Genomic DNA, 17,503 nt, shown 5'->3' with positions numbered 1-17,503 from the left:
AGAACTGTGTCATCTATACAACTGGAACGCAGTGTCACAACCAAAGGAATTGCGTTGTTTTATGGCCAACGCATGGCACACAGCATTTTTTTTATCAATGAGCATACACTGAGCAGAGAGACTGCTGTAACTAGGCAACTGCAAGATAAATATGATGTAAAGCTCTGAAGACTCGCTGTTGCTTAATCTTTACAGTAGAGCACTGAGTGATTACTTTTCCCCTGTTCGACTGTGGAAACACCATGCTGCCCTGAAGCAGCAGCAGCACCTGCAGAACACACCTGGCTCCAGGTGACCTCCACCCACAGAAAAAGCACTCATCCATCCCGGACAACTTCCACCCATTCCTCCGGCGCACACTCCACTGCAGTTGAGGGTGTGTGAGGCAGTGTACTTGCCCGCCTGCCAGTCAGTTAGGCAGTAAGATAGCAGGCATCTGGGGGAAGGCAAACCAGAAACAAGGATTTTTCATGTTAAGCAAATCACTTACGATCTTAACGGGCAGTTTTCTGAAGGAATTCAGTGGGTCGAGCCGCACTGGGGAGGGCAGGGAGGGAATCCTCAGTGTTTGGAGTCCAATCAGATCTCTTGTTTACAATAAACATGAGAAAGCCTGCAGATGCTGGAAATCCAAAACAACACACACAGAATGCCGGAGGAACTCGGCAGGCCAGGCAGCATCTATGGAGATGAACACACAGTCGACATTTCTGGGCAGAGACTCTTCTTCAGGACTGGAAAGGAAGGGGGAAGACACCAGAATAAAAAGGTGGGAGGAAGGGAAGGAGGATAGGTAGAAAGTGATCAGTGAAGCCAGGTGGGTGGGAAAGGTAAAGGACGTGAGTGAAGGGAATCTGATAGGACAGGAGATTGGAAAAAGGAGAAAGGAACGAGTATGGGCATTAGTGGGAGATGATGGGCAGTTGAGAGGAGGTAAGAGAGAGTGGGGAAGAAGAGGGGAGGGGGGAGGAAAATTATTTTTACTGGAAGGAGAAATCGATATTCATGCCACCAAGTTGGAGGCTAACCAGATGGAATATAAGGTGCTGCTCTGCCAACCTAAAGGTGGTCACATCTTGGCACAAGAGGAGACCGTGGACTGACATAGTGGAATGGGACTGAGAATTGAAATGTATATAATTGTACTTTTGAAAGTAGAAAGTTCCAAATAAAAGCAGAAATCCAGGTCTATGCTGGAATTAGTCGACAATAATTAATAAGGATTCAAGCAGAAAGGACCATCTGCCCAATAACAGGTAGCTCTGTTATTCATTCAGATCACTACTCAGCTCCATCTTCCTCTCCTACCTACAGCTCCCTTTATTCTCTTAATAACCAGAAATACGTCCAAGCCCGTTTTAAACTAATTGAAGTCACATCCTCCTGCGTACAGAATTGAGATTCACCAAATAGTATAGGAATTTCTCCTGGGAGCAAAGGATGTTGGGAATGGCGAGGGTGGAGTGCCGTGGGAGGGGTGTGGGACAGGTGGCAGAGAAGGAGGTGTCAGGGTGGGGGTTTGACGCAGGTGTTGACACAGCCAGCTCTGAGTCACCAGGCATGGTCATTTGATTCCACACAATTAGTTTACCGAATATCTCTCTGGTGCTTCCTGGTCCCTCCCCCTCTCTTCCTCTTTTCCCAGCCATGATTTCCCTTTTCCCTGCCCACTTCCTGCTCTCGGTCTATAACAGAGCCCCATATCAGAGTCAAGTTTATCGCCACTCACATACGTCATGAAATTTGGTTTTTTTTGTGGCAGCAGTACAGTACAATAACATAAAATTACTACACACAGTACACTACAGATGCTGGGGTCAAAGCAACACATACAACAAGCTGGAGGAACTCAGCAGGTCGGGCAGTATCCGTGGAAATGAGCAGCACTACAGTAAATTACTACAGTGCCGTACAAAAGTCGTAGGCACCCTAACCATAGATACATGCCTTAAACTTTTTCACAGTAGATAGATGATAGATAGATAGATACTTTATTCATCCCCATGGGGAAATTCAACTTTTTTTCCAATGTCCCATACACTTGTTGTAGCAAAACTAATTACATACAATACTTAACTCAGTAAAAAATATGATATGCATCGAAATCACTATCTCAAAAAGCATTAATAATAGCTTTTAAAAAGTTCTTAAGTCCTGGCGGTTGAATTGTAAAGCCTAATGGCATTGGGGAGTATTGACCTCTTCATCCTGTCTGAGGAGCATTGCATCGATAGTAACCTGTCGCTGTACAGTACAGTAAAGTACAGTACTGTACTTTAACTCTAGCTAGCACCCTTTTTCCATCAAATTTAATCAAGGTTGATAGGTTATCTATTCGAACTCCACTACGAAACTGTTTTAAACGTTTAATGCCCAGAACTCTTCACCCAACTAAATTACTTTTAACTTGGTCCATAGATACAGCTAGAGGCACTCCAGAGATTACTCCCCAAAGCCACCATCATTCATTATAATTCCTTGATGTTACTTCCCTTCCTCCTACAGCTTTTAACCCCAAAGCCTTCTCACATTGCTTACTATCTTTACAAAATATTAAGAGTATCACATCTCTTCAAGGCTTCATGTCCACAATATCTCCTAATGTTTTTTTTCATATCTTTAGTGAGTCTTTTCTTTCTACAATATTTTTATTCAGAAGAAAAAAAACAAGATTTACAGAGTGAAACACATAGATACATCTCAACATAAATTGTGTACATTCATATATTGTAATAAAATTGATCAAAATGTTATAGCATATCACATAGAGGTATACCACTCTGTAATCAAAAAATTAAAGATAAGTCATACATCATAAAATAAATTTTTTATATAAAAAGTCAACCCCCTACCAACTACCAAAGAAAAAAGCTGATGGATGACAATGGATAATTAGAAAAAAAAATCCGCTTAAGAGAAGATAGAAATATACATAAAAGTCTGTGCACTGTTAAACTTTATAAATTGGAAAAGTAATTTAGGAAAGGTCCCCAGATATCATAAAAAGATTGCTTCGAATTTAAGACTGAGCAGCGGATCTTCTCTAAATTTAAATAAGACATAATATCACGTAGTCATTGAAGATGTGTAGGAGGGGTAGACTCCTTCCATTTAAGCAAGATTGCTCTCATTGCTAAAAGAGAGGTAAAAACTAAAACCTGTAGGTTCGGAGTATTTAAAGTTATATCTTCATTTGCAATAATACCAAACAAGGCAGTAGGGCATTTGGGTCAAATTGGACCCTAAAAAGTTGTGAGAAGGTATGGAATACTTCCTGCCAAAACTTTTCAATTTTAGGGCAAAACCAAAACATATGAATTAAAGAGGCATTAGCAGAGTTGAATTTATTACAAAGTGGAGAAACGTTCGAATAAAAACTGGACAGCTTCTGTTTAGAAATGTAAACTCTATGAACCACTTTAAATTGTAGAAGAGAATGACGGCCACAGAAAGATGATTTATTAACCCGTTTAAGAATTTTATTCCATCTTTCATCAGAAATCTGACAATTTAGGTCATCCTCCCAAGCTTTTTTTATTTTATCTAAAAAGTCTTGTCTAGAATCAATCAACAAGTTATAGATACTTGTAATAGAACCATTAACAAAAGGTTTTAAATTTAAAAGATCGTCCAGTAAATTTTTATCAGGACCTATGGGAAATGTAGTTAATTGGGAATGTAAGAAATCTCTAATTTGAAGGTAAAAGTAAAAATGTGTTTTTGGCAGTGCAAATTTAGCTGACAATTGGTCAAATGAAGCAAGAGATCCTGAGATAAACAGGTCCCAAAAACACTTAATACCTAGTTCATCCCAATCCTTAAAGACTTTGTCAGTCATGGAAGGGATAAAAAAATAATTAAGGAGAATGGGAGATGATAATGAAAAATTCGCTAAATCAAAAAATTTTCTAAATTGAAACCAGATCCTTAAACTTTGCTTAACAAATATGTTATCTGTTGTTGTATTTGCTGAAAAAGAAGAGTATGATCCAAGAAGAGAGACAATAGAGGAATTTTTTACAGAATTAACTTCTAAGGAGACCCATGATGGGCAATCTTTACGATAAATATAATAGGACCAAAAAGTAATATTCTTTATATTGGCAGCCCAATAGTAAAACCTAAAATTGGGTAAGGCTAATCCACCCATCTCTTTATTTCTTTGTAGGTAAACTTTACTTAAACGAGCTTGTTTATTATTCCAAATATAAGATGTTAAAATTGAATCTAAAGAATCAAAGTAGGTCTTAGGGATAAAAATAGGTAAAGCCTGAAAAAGATATAAAAGTCTAATTGAGTCTAATTGGACTGATATTAGAAACAGGTCCACATGCAAAACCCGACCAAACCTTAAACTCGTCCTTCCTTCTTTTATTTAAATCCTGACTACTGTCTTCATCAATGGACAATCTTTAATTGTCTAATTACTTTTTCCATTTCCCAGAAGCCTACCATTCACATTTCTCTACACAACTCCAATCACCCAATACCACCTCCTGTTCGTTCCTCTGTCTTTTCTCCCTTCCTTCCTGAGAGCAACTCCCAACAGCAGGCTCAGTCCTTTGCTCCCACCCCGCTCAGCAGCTCAGAGTCATCCGCGCTCGAGCACGCTGGCGCACCACGTGACTGAGCTCGTCATTCCCCACTCACTCAGCCCCCAACTGAACCTCTTGTCCACGTCTGCATGCTTTAATGCATTGAGCTGCTGCCTGATTGGCTGGTTAGATATTTGCATCAATGAGCAGGTGTACAGGAATCCCTGATAAAGTGGCCACCATATACTACCTTGAGATTTATTTCCTTGCAGGCATTCACAGTAGCACGGAGAAATATAATAGAATCAATGAAAAAGTTCACAAAACAAAAACTGACTAAAAACCAATGAGCGAAAGACGGCAATCTGTGCAAATACAAATAAGTCAAACAATATTGAGAACTTGAGTTGCAGAGTCCTTGAAATTAGATCCTCAGGTTGTGGAATCAGTGCAGAGTTGAGGACAGTGAAGTTATCCACTGATGTATAAACGTTAATATTTTTTTTCTTGAACCTGGTGGAGTGGGACCTGAGGCTGCTGCAGCTCGTTCCCAAGGGCAGCAGTGAGAAGTCAGCGTGGCTGAGATGGTAGAGGCCCTTTGATGATGGATGCTGCTCTCTTCTGGGAGTGCTCTGTGTAGATGTGCTCAGTGGACTGGGCTGTTTTACAGGCTTTTCTGGAGCTCCCATACCAGGTCACGATGCAACCAGTCAGGACACTCTCCACTGTGCATCTGCAAAAGTTTGTCAAAGTTTTCAATGACGTGCCAGATCTGTGCAGGGAAAGTAGAAGCACTGCTGAGCCTTCCTTGTAATGGGATTTACATGCTCGTCCCAGGAGAGATCCTCTGAAATGATAGCGCCAAGGAATCCAAAAGGTTACTGACCCTCTCCACCTCCGCTCCCCTAATAAGGACTGGCTCATGGACACCTCCTTTCTCACTCCTGTTCTCAATAATCTGACGTCTGGTTTTGCTGATGTTGACTGAGTGGTGGTTGTTGTGGTACCATTCAACCAGATCTTCAATCTCCTTTCCATATGCCGATTTGTCAACACCTCCGATACGGCCAACAACTGTGGTGTTGCCAGCAAACTTGAATATGCTTAGCCACACAGTCATGAGTATAAAGTGAGTAGAGCAGTGGGCTAAGCACCCAGCCTGCGCTGACAGTTATTGTGGAGGAGATGTTGTTGCCAATCTGGGGTCTACAAGTGAGGAAAATGAGGATCCAGTTGCACAAGGAGGTGATGAGGCCCAGGTCTCGGAGATGAATGATTAGTTTTGAGGGGACAGGAGAGGTGGTAGTTGTAGACATGATAGTAATGATGCAGGGGCATTTAGACACACACATGAACATACAGGGAATACCGGATTCAGACCACGTTCAGCAGTGGCATCCCGGCTGGAGCACAGATAACGGGCTTAAGGGGCCTGTTCCGCTGTATTACTGGTCTCTTTTTATGACACAGGAAATAGTCACTTTGGCCAATTCAGTGTACCTAGATTCTAGCACTCCCATAGAACACGAGTGGCAATTTGCAATTGTCAATTGATGAGACAGATCAGCTGACCGAGTGGTGTCGCAACAACAAACAGGAAGGGCTTCAGGAAGGGGAAGTCGAGGGAACACACACCAGTCCTCATGAGGGGTCAGCAGAGGAAAGGGTGAGCAGTTTCAAGTCCCTGTGTGTCAACGTCTCTGAGGATCTATCCTGGGGCCAACGTACTGATGCAATTATGAAGAAGGCACGTCAACGCCTATGTCCCAGTTCGGAGTTTGAGGAGATTCATTAGGTCACCAAATACTCTACAGATGTACCATGGACAGCAATCTCCACTGGCTGCATCATCATCTAGTATGGAGGGGCAGGAAAAGCTGGAGAAAGTTGTAAACTCAGCCAGCTCCATGATGAGGTCTTGCCTCCCCAACATTGAGGACTTCATCAGAAGGCGATACCTCAAAATGTGGTACCCATCACTAAGGGCCCCATCACCCAGGGCATGCTCTCTTTCTTATTACTAGCATCAACAAAGAGGTACAGGACCCTGAAGACACACACTCAACATTTTAAGAACAGCTTCTTCTCCTCCACCATCATATCTCTGAATGGACATTGAACCAACCCATGAACACCACCTTAATATTTTTGCTGTCTTTATTTAATTTTTTAAGAATATATTTCTTACTGTCATTTCTAGTTTTCAAAAAAATATATTGGACTGTACTGCAAGCGAAAAACAACAAACCTCGTGGCGTTTGTGTGTGGTATCAGGCCCGAGTCGTGTCAATTTCCTTGCCTTTGGGAGCATGCAGAGCAAACTGAAATCGTGACGGGGAAACACACGATTCTCAGCACCAGCGCTCAGGCTGAACGACAGGCTCAGGCTTCTCAATTTCTCCTCATGTCTCCCTACACCGTAACTACAAAATATGAAACCAGTCAAGGAAATCATTGCCTCATGGCGAGCACGTCCATTCTTCTGATCAAACCTATGTGGTCTCACCAGGACAACGAGAGCAAGAAAGGGTGCGGAGAAAATTTAAAAGGATGCTGCCGCAACTAGAGGGATTGAGTTACGAGGAAAGACTGAATTTACCTGGACTTTTTTTCCACAGAGTAAAGGATACTGAGGGGTGATGTTACAGAGGTGCATATAATCATGAGTGGCATAGATAAGATGGATTGTCACAGACTTTTCCCAGCATAGGGGAGTCTCAAAGTAAATAGCTGAGATTTAAAGTGAAAGGGGAAATATTTAAAAGGGATCCGAGGCGCACGTTTTCCACACTGAAGGTGGTGCATCTGTTGGATGAGCTGCCAGAGGAAGTGGTAGGTACATTTACAACATTTTAAAAGGCAATTGGGCAGGTAGATGATGAGGAAAGGTTTACTGTGATATGGATCAAATGCAGAAAAATGGGATAGCTCAGGAAGTTTCCTTGGTTAGCATGGCCTTTTTCTGCGTTCGTTAAGTCTGTAACCCTATCTGTTCATTCGTGCATCTCTGACAGGCCCCACTCCTGGCTACACACTGCTTCCCACTCCTAGTCGCACTCTACCTACAGCTCCCAATCACACACCTGTCCATACTCCAGCCAGGAGATTAGTCCAAGTTCATCCCTTCCTGGTGAATGGGAGCCATTGATCTTGTTAGGCCTCTGACTAGAATACTGGCAGAGCTGGTGGGTGGCACAGTGGTTCAAGCTGTCCCACAGGCTCACAGCTGATCTCCACAGCTCAACGTGTGGAGTTTGCACCCTTACCCCTGTGATTGCTTGGACTTACACCAGCTGCCCCGGCTACTTCCCAAACGCAGGACGTTATAAAACACTATAAATTGCCTCTCATCTGTAGGTAAATGGCAGACTTCTAGAGTTAATTGATGAGAATGTGGGGAGAGAAAAAAAATGGGAGCGTGTCGGATTAATGCAAATGGAAATTGAAGGCCAGCACGGGCTTTGTGGGTTGAATGGCCTCATAGATTTACATCATGAGGGGCACAGGTAGTCAGAGGGGTCGGCTTCTTACTCAGCAAGCTTTTCACTGCATGTGACAATAAAAACCAATTCCAATCCTTTATGAGGTCACCAGCAACTTTTGGATTTTGCTCCCCTCAATCTTTCCAGAGAGTATGAGATTTCCTAGTTCATCTTTCCGCAGGTTGTGTCTAAATACCAAAATATCAAAATCATTGTCCTCTTACCTCCCCTTTCAGATATTAAAGATGTATAATAAAACTTTTGAGTACATTGGTTTTTTATTGTCACATGTACGGAGGCACTGTGAAAAACCTGTCTTGTTCGTACAGATCAACTCATGACGACAGTGCATTGAGGTAGCACAGTGTGAAGTAAAGGAATGTAGACCAGAGAGTAACCGAGGAAATACAGCACAGGTAGACAATAAGGCGCAAGGCTACAACGAGGTAAATTGTGAGGGCAAGAGTCCATCTTTTCCACTAGGGAACTGACTGGGTGCCACGGCAACGTAACGGTTAGCATGATGTTATTATACCTCGGGCTGTCAGAGTTCCGAGTTCAATCTCGGCACATTCTGTAATGAGTTTGTAATGTCCTCCTGTTTCCTCCCAGATTCCAAAGGGATCAACCGGTTGGTAGCAGATTATTGTTTAAATGGTAAAAGATTGCAGCACGCTGCTGTGCAGAGGGACTTGGGAGTGTTTGTGAACGAATCACAAAAGGTTGGTTTGCAGGTGCAGCAGGCTGTCAAGAGGGCAAATGGAACGTTGGTCTTCATTGCTAGAGGGATTGAATTTAAGAGCAGGGAGGTTATGCTGCAACTGTGCAGGGTACTGGTGAGGCCACACCTGGAGTACTGTACGCAGTTCTGGTCTCCTTACCTGAGGAAGGATATACCGGAATTGGAGGCAGTGCAGAGAAGGTTCACCAGGTTGATTCCAGAGATGAGGGGGTTAGACTATGAGGAGAAATTGAGTCGCCTGGGACTGTACTCACTGGAATTCAGAAGAATAAGAGGAGATCTTATAGAAACATATAAAATTATGAAAGGGATAGATAAGATAGAGGCAGGAAAGTTGTTTCCACTGGTAGGTGAGACTAGAACTAGGGGACATAGCCTCAAGCTTCAGGAGAGTAGATTTAGGATGGAGCTGAGGAGGAACTGCTTTTCCCAGAGAGTGGTGAATCTGTGGAATTCTCTGCCCAATGAAGCAGTGGAGACTACCTCAGTAAATATATTTAAGACAAGGTTGCATAGATTTTTGCACAGTAGGGGAATTAAGGGTTACGGGGGAAAGGCAGGTAGGTGGAGATGAGTCCATGGCCAGATCAGCCATGATCTTATTGAATGGTGGAGCAGGCTCGATGGGCCGGATGGCCGACTCCTGCTCCTAACTCTTCTGTTCCTATTATGTTCTTAGTAGGTTAGTTGGTCGTTGTAAGTTGTTCTGTGATTAGGCTTAAATCGGGAGTTGCTGGTGGCATGGCTTGAAGAACCAGAAGGGCACACTGTATCTCTAAATAATACAGTAAGTACAGCTTTTATCCGGTCTGTTTCACAACAATCTACAGGTAATTGGGAATGTAGTTGCGAATTGCAAAGACAAGTAAGCAAAGAAATTCAATGTAACTAAGGCCAAAACAAAACCTGGAAGCTGGCAGGTGACAGGTGAAGCAGATGAGGGGGAAAGTAGGTGGGAAGGGGAGGGGAGATAAAGTAAGAAGCTGGGAGGTGATAGGTGGAAAAGGTAAAGGGCCGAGGAAGTTGAAATCTGATAGGAGAGGAGAGTGGACCATGGGAGATAGGGAAAGAAGAAGAGCACCTAGGTTGAGGTGATGGGCAGGTGGGATAAGAAGAGAGCCAGAGTGGGGAATGAAAGAAGAGTGAGAGGGGGAGGGGAAAATTACCAGAAGTTAGAGAAATTGATGTTCATGCCTTTAGGTTGGAGGCTACCCAGACAGAATACGAGATGCTGGAATTGAAATTGACGGCGACCAGAAAATCTTGCTTGTTGTGGATGGAGCAAAAGTGCTGGACAAAGTGGTGCCCTGGTCTACATTGGGTCTCAGCGATACAGAGGAGGCTGCACTGGGAGCCCTGGATACAGTATATGAGCCCGACAGACTCGCAGGTGAAGTGTTGCCTCACCTGGAAGGACTATTTGAAGTCCGAATGGAGGTGAGGGAGGAGGTGAACGGGCAGGTGTAGCACTTCCTCTGTTTGTGGGGATAAGCACCTTCCAGCTTGTACTCGTTCCCCTCCCCCCCCCCACTTCTTATTCTGAATTCTTCCCCCTTACATTTTTAAATCTATTTTTTTTTATGATCACAAGACCCTGCCGGACACCAAGAACTTGAGGTACTGCAGGTCTTCCCCAACAGGGAGTTGCTTGTTGGCAGAGAAACCAAAGGAGCTGGACTTAATGTGTATCGTGCTGCTGCCTGCGTCAGAGGAGCTGGTGTGAAGTCTAACAGCGAGTGACCGTCTTAGTCACTTTTCTTGTGATCGCAAGACCCTGTTGGACATTGTTAATGTGGGACGCCGCAAGCCCGATCCACTGATTTATTGGCGGACGGCAGGGGTGGATGGTGGGGAGCTGCTTGCCCTCAGTCGGGAGTGAGGACTATTCCTCAAGCCATGGTTTACAGCCACCCAGGAGAGAGGCATTGGAGCTGGTGGGCTCCAGCAGAGTGCCAGGGGGGCAGTGTGGCGCAACATTCAAACTGGTATCAGTGCTGCCCCCCAGAGTTCGCTCAGCAGAAGACAAGCTGTATTGTGTTCAAATGCAGACTGCTGTAACATTCATGAACCCAGGGCCTTGGACTGTATACTGTATTTTGTTTGTGCGACTGTATTTTACTGATATCGTTTATGTGCTATCTGTGCCTTGTGCTGTGAATAATTGTTGGCATTGTGCTTAGCTCCTTGGCTCGGGAGTAATGCTATTTTGTTTGGCTGTTCATGGGCATTCATGTAAACTTGAACTTTCCAGTCCTGATCAAGGGTCTTGGGTCCAAATGTCATAGATGCTGCCTGACCTGCTCAGTTCTTCCAGCATGTTACATGTGGTACTCTGGAGTTCCACAATCTGTGTTATAAGGCTGTTTTCTGTGTTTGGGATCATCAGAAAGGTAGATGAACTTACTTGCATGTGGCAGTTCCTATTTTCTACCCCAGGGGCTTCCAACCTGGTCTCCACAGACCTCTCAGTTAATGGTAGGGGTCAATGGCAGAGAAAAGGTTGGGAACCACTGTTCTACCCCAAAGGCCAGTACGGAGGGCCATACAAATAAAGGAAGATATTCTTACTCCAATTTAGGTGGCAGGGGTGGTTAGTTATTTTTCATGGAACCTGTAAAAACCTTTCTCAGTCTTAATCATTTCTGCTCATTAAGCTATCAGTAATTTATTTACTGAGGTACAATGCAGAATAAGCCCTCTGGCCCCTCGAGCTACGCTGCCCAGTAATCCCCCCGATTCAATCCTAGCCGAATTACTGGACAATTCACAATGACCAATTAACCTACCAACTGGTATGTCTTTTGGGATTGTGGCAGGAAACTGGAGCTCCCAAAGCAAACACATGCAGTCACGGGGAGAACGTACAAACTCCTTACGGGCAGCAGAGGGAATTGAACCCAGGTCGCTGGTGTTGTAGAGCGTTCTGCTAACCTACTATGCTACCGTACCACCCCAAAATTAACTACTCACACCAAATACTAAGTTTCATTTTTAAGTGTTAACTAACCCATATTCCCTGTTTTTAAGTTCAAGTTTATAACACTTACAGTCTCTCTTTTATTTTCATTCTCAATCATATGCCTACAAAGCAGTCTTTCATTTTGTAACAAGGAGGTACTTGTTTGGAAATCTGAACAGTATTTGCACATTACGTTTTTATGGCACGTCAATTTTAAGAGGGGAAAAAAAGATAAGCATGAAGTTGCTTGGAAACTAGACAAAAAGTTGGGAGGAGGTAGTTATTACATGGATTGGTGGGCCCACACCTGGAACGCTGTGCACAGTTTTGGTACATCGTTGGAAAGAAATGCTACAGTACCATTGGAGGCAGTCCAAAGGAAATTTTCCAGGCCAGTTCTTGGGATGAGAGGGTTGCCCTATCAAGAGAGGCTTACTTTCTGGCTCTGTGCTTCCTGAAGTGTGGAAGAAAAAGGGGTGAGGTTGTTTAATTCCTTAAGTTCCAAAGGGAGCTTGACAGCATAGATACTGAGATGTTTCCACCAGTGGGGGAGTCACAGACAATGTGATGTGACTGCAAAATAAGGGGCCAGTAATTTTAAATGGAGGTGCTTAGAAATATCTTCTTTCAGAGCAGCAAATCTCTGGAAATCACAGCCCAGTGTGTGGTAGAGGGTCATTAGATGTATTTAAGGTGGAGATGGATAAATATTTGAAAGATCGAGAAAATGAGAGTTGGGGGAAATTGTATTGGAGAGGATTTGAAGTCAGCAATGGTCAACCATGATCATATTGAGTGGAGGGCAGCTGGGTTACTCCTATTTTCCTGTGTTTTCTTTTGTGCGGTTATCAAGCTCTGAAATTACTTGAATTTCTGATTTATGATCAAAATGACGCCGGTGAACCACGGCGACTTTCTGAGGGCTACGTATATTGCTTATTCACTTATTGTTATTCTTTTCTTCCTTTCTGTATTTGCACAGTTTGTTATCTTTTGCACATTGGTTGAGCACCCAATTTGGTGTGTTCTTTGATTGATTCTGTTATGGTTATTATTCCATTATGTTTTATTGAGTATGCCTGCAAGAAAATGAATCTCAGGGCAGTATATGGAGACATAGATGCACTCTAATAATAGATTTACCTTGAATTTTCTGGTGCATTCGCTGGGTACCTTTTCACCATGTCTGCTTAAGTAAGGAGAATCCTGGATCAGGAAACAAGATTGACCGCTAAGGACATTTTGAGATCACTGCAGCTACTTTGCAAACTACAAGGAAATTTTATGATGAAAATGTTTAAATGACTGCCCAACTTTTCTTTCTTTCATTTTCTCTAGCCAGTTTGAAAGATTCATGCTACTTCCCCCTTCGCTGTTCTTGTTCTTTTCACAATTATTGAAGCACCGTAGATAAGGAGATGCATTGTTGATCCCACTGTTCCCAAATGTGCATGCCACACCTTTATCAGTTCACAGCACAAAACTCAATCCGGACAGTGAAGGCAAAATATTTAAAAAACATTGTAGTTGGTGAGTTGGACCCCTCCAGGAAGATCAGCCCGAATATGTTCTATGTTGGTCAGTGAACGTATCGTACTAGTTGTCAAGTGACCAAACACAATTTTGTGTTAGAGAGAAAGAGAATGCAAGAAACAATAATGTCAGGGAACCACAATGAGTTAGATTGCGAGATCAAGAATTCATCTTTAGCATATAAAGGTCCATTCAAGAGTCTGATAACAGCAGGATGGAAGTTGTCCTTGAATTTGGTGGTATGTGCTTTCAAGCTTTTGTACCTTCTGCCCAACAGGAGAGGAGAGAAGAGAGGACGACAGGGTAGGAGAAGTCCTTCATTATGTTGGCTGCCTTACCAAGGCAGTAGGAAATGTAGACAGAGTTAACAGAAAAGAGGTTGGGTTGCATCTTCTACTTTGGCCTTCTGAGGAAGCTGAGATCTCTGGTGTGTCTTCTTGGCCGTGGCATCCAAGTGGTTGGACCAGGACAATTTGTTTGTACTGAGGAACTTACAATTTCCTACCATCTCCACCTCAGCACCACTGATACAGACAGAGGTGTGCGCTCTGCCTTGCTTCCTTCCTGAAGTTAATGGTCAGTTATCTTGTTTTGATGTCAAAAGGCTGTTTCTTCACACCAGACTGCTAGGCTCTCAATCTCCTTCCTATCATCATTTTGAGATCCAGCCTACAAAAACTGATCAGAATCAGATGTGCTATCACTGACAGATATTGTGAAATTTGGTGTTTTGTGGCAGCAGTATAGTCTAATATATAAATATACTATGGATTACAGGAAGTATATATATAAAAGTTAAATAGGTAATGCAGGGAAAGAGCAATGAATGGGTCCATTGTTCATTCAGAAATCTGACAGTGCAGGGGAAGAAGCTGTTCCTAAACCATCGAGTGTGTGACTTGATGGTAGCAATAAGAAAAGGGCAGGTCCTTGGTGACATGGGTCCTTAATGATGGATGCCGCCTTTTGAAGGTGTCCTCGGTGCTGGGGAGGCTAGAGCCCATGATGGGCTCTGCAACCCTCTGCAGCTTTTTCCGATCCTGTGCGGTGGCCCCTCCATTACAGGTGGTGATGCAACCAGTTAAAAAGCTCTCCATAGTATATCAGTAGACATTTGCTAGAGTTCTTGGTGACATACCAAATCTCCTCAAACTCCTCATGAAATTTAGCCCTTGGCATGCTTTCTTCATAATTACATCAATACTTTGGGCCCAGGATAGATATTCAGAGATATCGACACCCAGGAACTTGAACTGCTCACCCTTTCCACCGCTGAAACCTCGATGAGGATGGGGGTGTATTTGATCGACTTCCCTTTTCTGAAGTCCACAGTCAATTCCTTGGTCTTACTGACGCTGAGGGTAAAGTTGTCCTTGTAACATCACTCGATAAGCTGATCTATCTCGCTCCTGTACATCTCCTCGTCACCATCAGAAGTTCTTCCAACAATAGTTGTGTCATCAACATATTTATTGACGGGATTTACATTGTGCCTAGCCACACAGTCGTGGGTGTAGACAGAGCAGAGCGTTGGGCTGAGGACACACCCCTGAGGTGTGCAGGCGTTGATTGTTATCTGTTAGTTAAATGAGATCTATAGAAAAATTACCTGATCCCGTCAGGGCGGACGTTAAGGACAACAAGTCCAAGAAACCCTGGATGTAAAGGGGATATCAAGTGCTGGATGAAGAAAAAGGAACATATGCCAGGTAGAGAGAACTAAAAACTGTTCAGGCCTTCCAAAAATATAGAAAATGTAGGGAGGAAAAAGTAATTTCAAAAGCAAAGATGGACACAAAATAACACCAAATGGAAAGATGAAAAATGAATCATGAAATAACAAGATAAATAGTCCTTAAATGAGTGTAGCTATCCCCTTTTGTTCAGGAAACTGATGGTTGAGGGGTAGTAACTGTTCTTGAACCTGGTGGTGTGAGTCCTGAGGTACCTGTATCTTCTAACTGATGGCAGCCGCTACAAAACGGCTTGGCCTGGGTGGTGAGGGTCTTTTGACAATTGATACTGCCTTTCTAGGGCAACGTTTCATGTAGATGTGTTCAGTGGGTGGTTTTATTGTGACTGGAGCATGGGATGAAATCTGACTGAAACTCTGAGGAACACAGACAGGGCAGAATGTGACAAAGAAATGTCTACAGATTAAATCAACTGTCAAAAGAATGCAAAATGGTGATAGAAGTTTGTCCTTGGCCATATCGCCATGAACTCGTGTGCAGATGCACGTAGTGCACAATTTCCAAAATTCGTTCCCTATAAATAGAAGAAGCAGAACAAATTTGTACCACTGGAACTCATCTGGAGCTGAGATAATCCAATTTGAGTCCAAAAAAAAGAAATGGTAATATTTTCCAAGTGGTGAGGAAATCGGAGTTATGAAACAGCCGGGATGCCTTGTATACAAGTAATTAGGTAAGTCTTAAGGCAAGAATATAAAATAACTAAAAGGGCAAATGGAATGATGTAACCCAAAGGCATGGAAAACAAAGGAGATGAAATACGCTTCAGCCCAGTGTATCTGTAGATGTGAACTTCCCCTATTCAGGACATTTACAGAGACAGGTGTGTAAAAAGGGCCTGAAGGATCATTGGAGACTTGAGTCACCCCAACCACAAACTGTTCCAGCTGCTATTATCTGGGAAACGGTACCGCAGCATAAAAGCCGGGACCGACAGGCTCCTCACTATGACCAAGGCCATGCTCTGCTGCCATCAATCTCATCAGTGAACCAGACTTGCAGCATTCCACATTACCAACGTCAAACGGGGTCTTGCGATCACGAGAAAAATGACTAAGACAATCACTCACAGTTAGCCTGCCCACGGCCTGCACGCACCAACTCCAATGCCTCCCTGTAACAGGCAACAACACAGCCCAGCCGCACCAAGTTGAGCTCCTGCTGTTTCTCCGCCAATGAGCAACTGGCTGATGGGGTAGACCTGCTGTACTTTAAGTTCTTAATATCCACCAGGGTCTTGCAATCATAAAAAACTACAATCAGAAAAAGACAATAGCTCCCTTGGTTGGCCGCCTAAAAATCGCTGTGACTGGACGCGTAGTTATCTTGCTGGAGGAAATCATTGTGATACCAAAATTAAAGAGTTAAAATTGCAAGTGAGCATGGAAGCTTATATTTTTAAATGATTCGCTGAGTTAGATAAAAGAAAATTATTTCCAGTGGGAGAATTTGAAAGAAGGTTGCAAAATGTTCAAACTAGAACCAGGCCACTTAAAGGTTCAAAGGTTCATTTTATTGTCAGAGTATGCATGTTCTATAGAACTCTGCTGTCTTCTGCAGACAGCCACAAAACACAGGAGCTGTTGAAAGAAAAGACATCAACTCGCAACCCCCACCCCCCCCCCCCCCTTGCTGGCATGAAAAAGAAAATGAAACAAAACTCACAAACCCCCATAACCCTCCCCTTCATTGAGAAAAGAAGCAGAAGCACTTCTTTGCTTGCAGAGTATTAGAAACCTTCAGGCTTTTCAATGACAAAGACTAAATTTTAGGTCATTTCAAAATGTCAACAGTCGTTAATATGTACATTACTTTTCAGCAAGAGTATTAATGGATATGGCTGAATTACCAATCAGCCACGATCAGATATAGACCTAAGAAGGAATTACATAGCCTTCTCTTCCAATATTCCATGTTGCATTAGAAAACAGACACTCCCTAATATATTGTTTGAATGATTATTTCTCACGTGTCTGCTTTGACAAAGTATAAGAGGACGGTTTTACCTGGAGGAATCCATAACCCACCATACTTCCAGCATCTCTGAACAACAGGGAATTTAAAAAAGTACTTCTCTTTTTCTCCTAAAACCAGGAAAACTAAGGGCCACAGTACCATGCAATTATTCACCATTCCATCTGAAATCTCACTTTGCAAGACGTTACAGATCAAACCATAAGCTCACCGTACTACAGAAAGGGTCGGGTGCACAGGAACCCCTCATCACCAATAATCATCAAACATGCTAAGGATGCACATGTATGCATCTTTTTTTGTAATATGTGTGTTTACCAGCATCGCTCCATAAGCTATCAGTTGCATTTCTAAATAAGTTCTTGACTTTAAAGAAAATGGCTGGAACCACTTCAAGAGTTAAATTCTGTCATAGCAAATCAGCTCTCTGGAATCCAGAACTACCAGTTGAATCTGCCCAGACACAAATCAATGAATACTGGAATATATACCATTATCGAACTTCTGAAACTGATAACCCAGCC

The 17,503-nt window shown here is 43.0% G+C and overlaps 1 protein-coding gene across 3 annotated transcripts in view; it reads right to left on the bottom strand.

The window, feature by feature from the left end:
- crybg1a (crystallin beta-gamma domain containing 1a) overlaps positions 1-17,503 on the bottom strand; it is a 232,613-nt gene that overhangs the window by 77,956 nt on the left and 137,154 nt on the right. The gene's annotated exons all lie outside the window — the stretch shown is intronic.

This window comes from Hemitrygon akajei, chromosome 9 (genome assembly GCF_048418815.1).
Source record: "Hemitrygon akajei chromosome 9, sHemAka1.3, whole genome shotgun sequence".
NCBI lineage: Eukaryota > Metazoa > Chordata > Chondrichthyes > Myliobatiformes > Dasyatidae > Hemitrygon > Hemitrygon akajei.
This window is presented reverse-complemented; position numbering and strand designations above follow the sequence as displayed.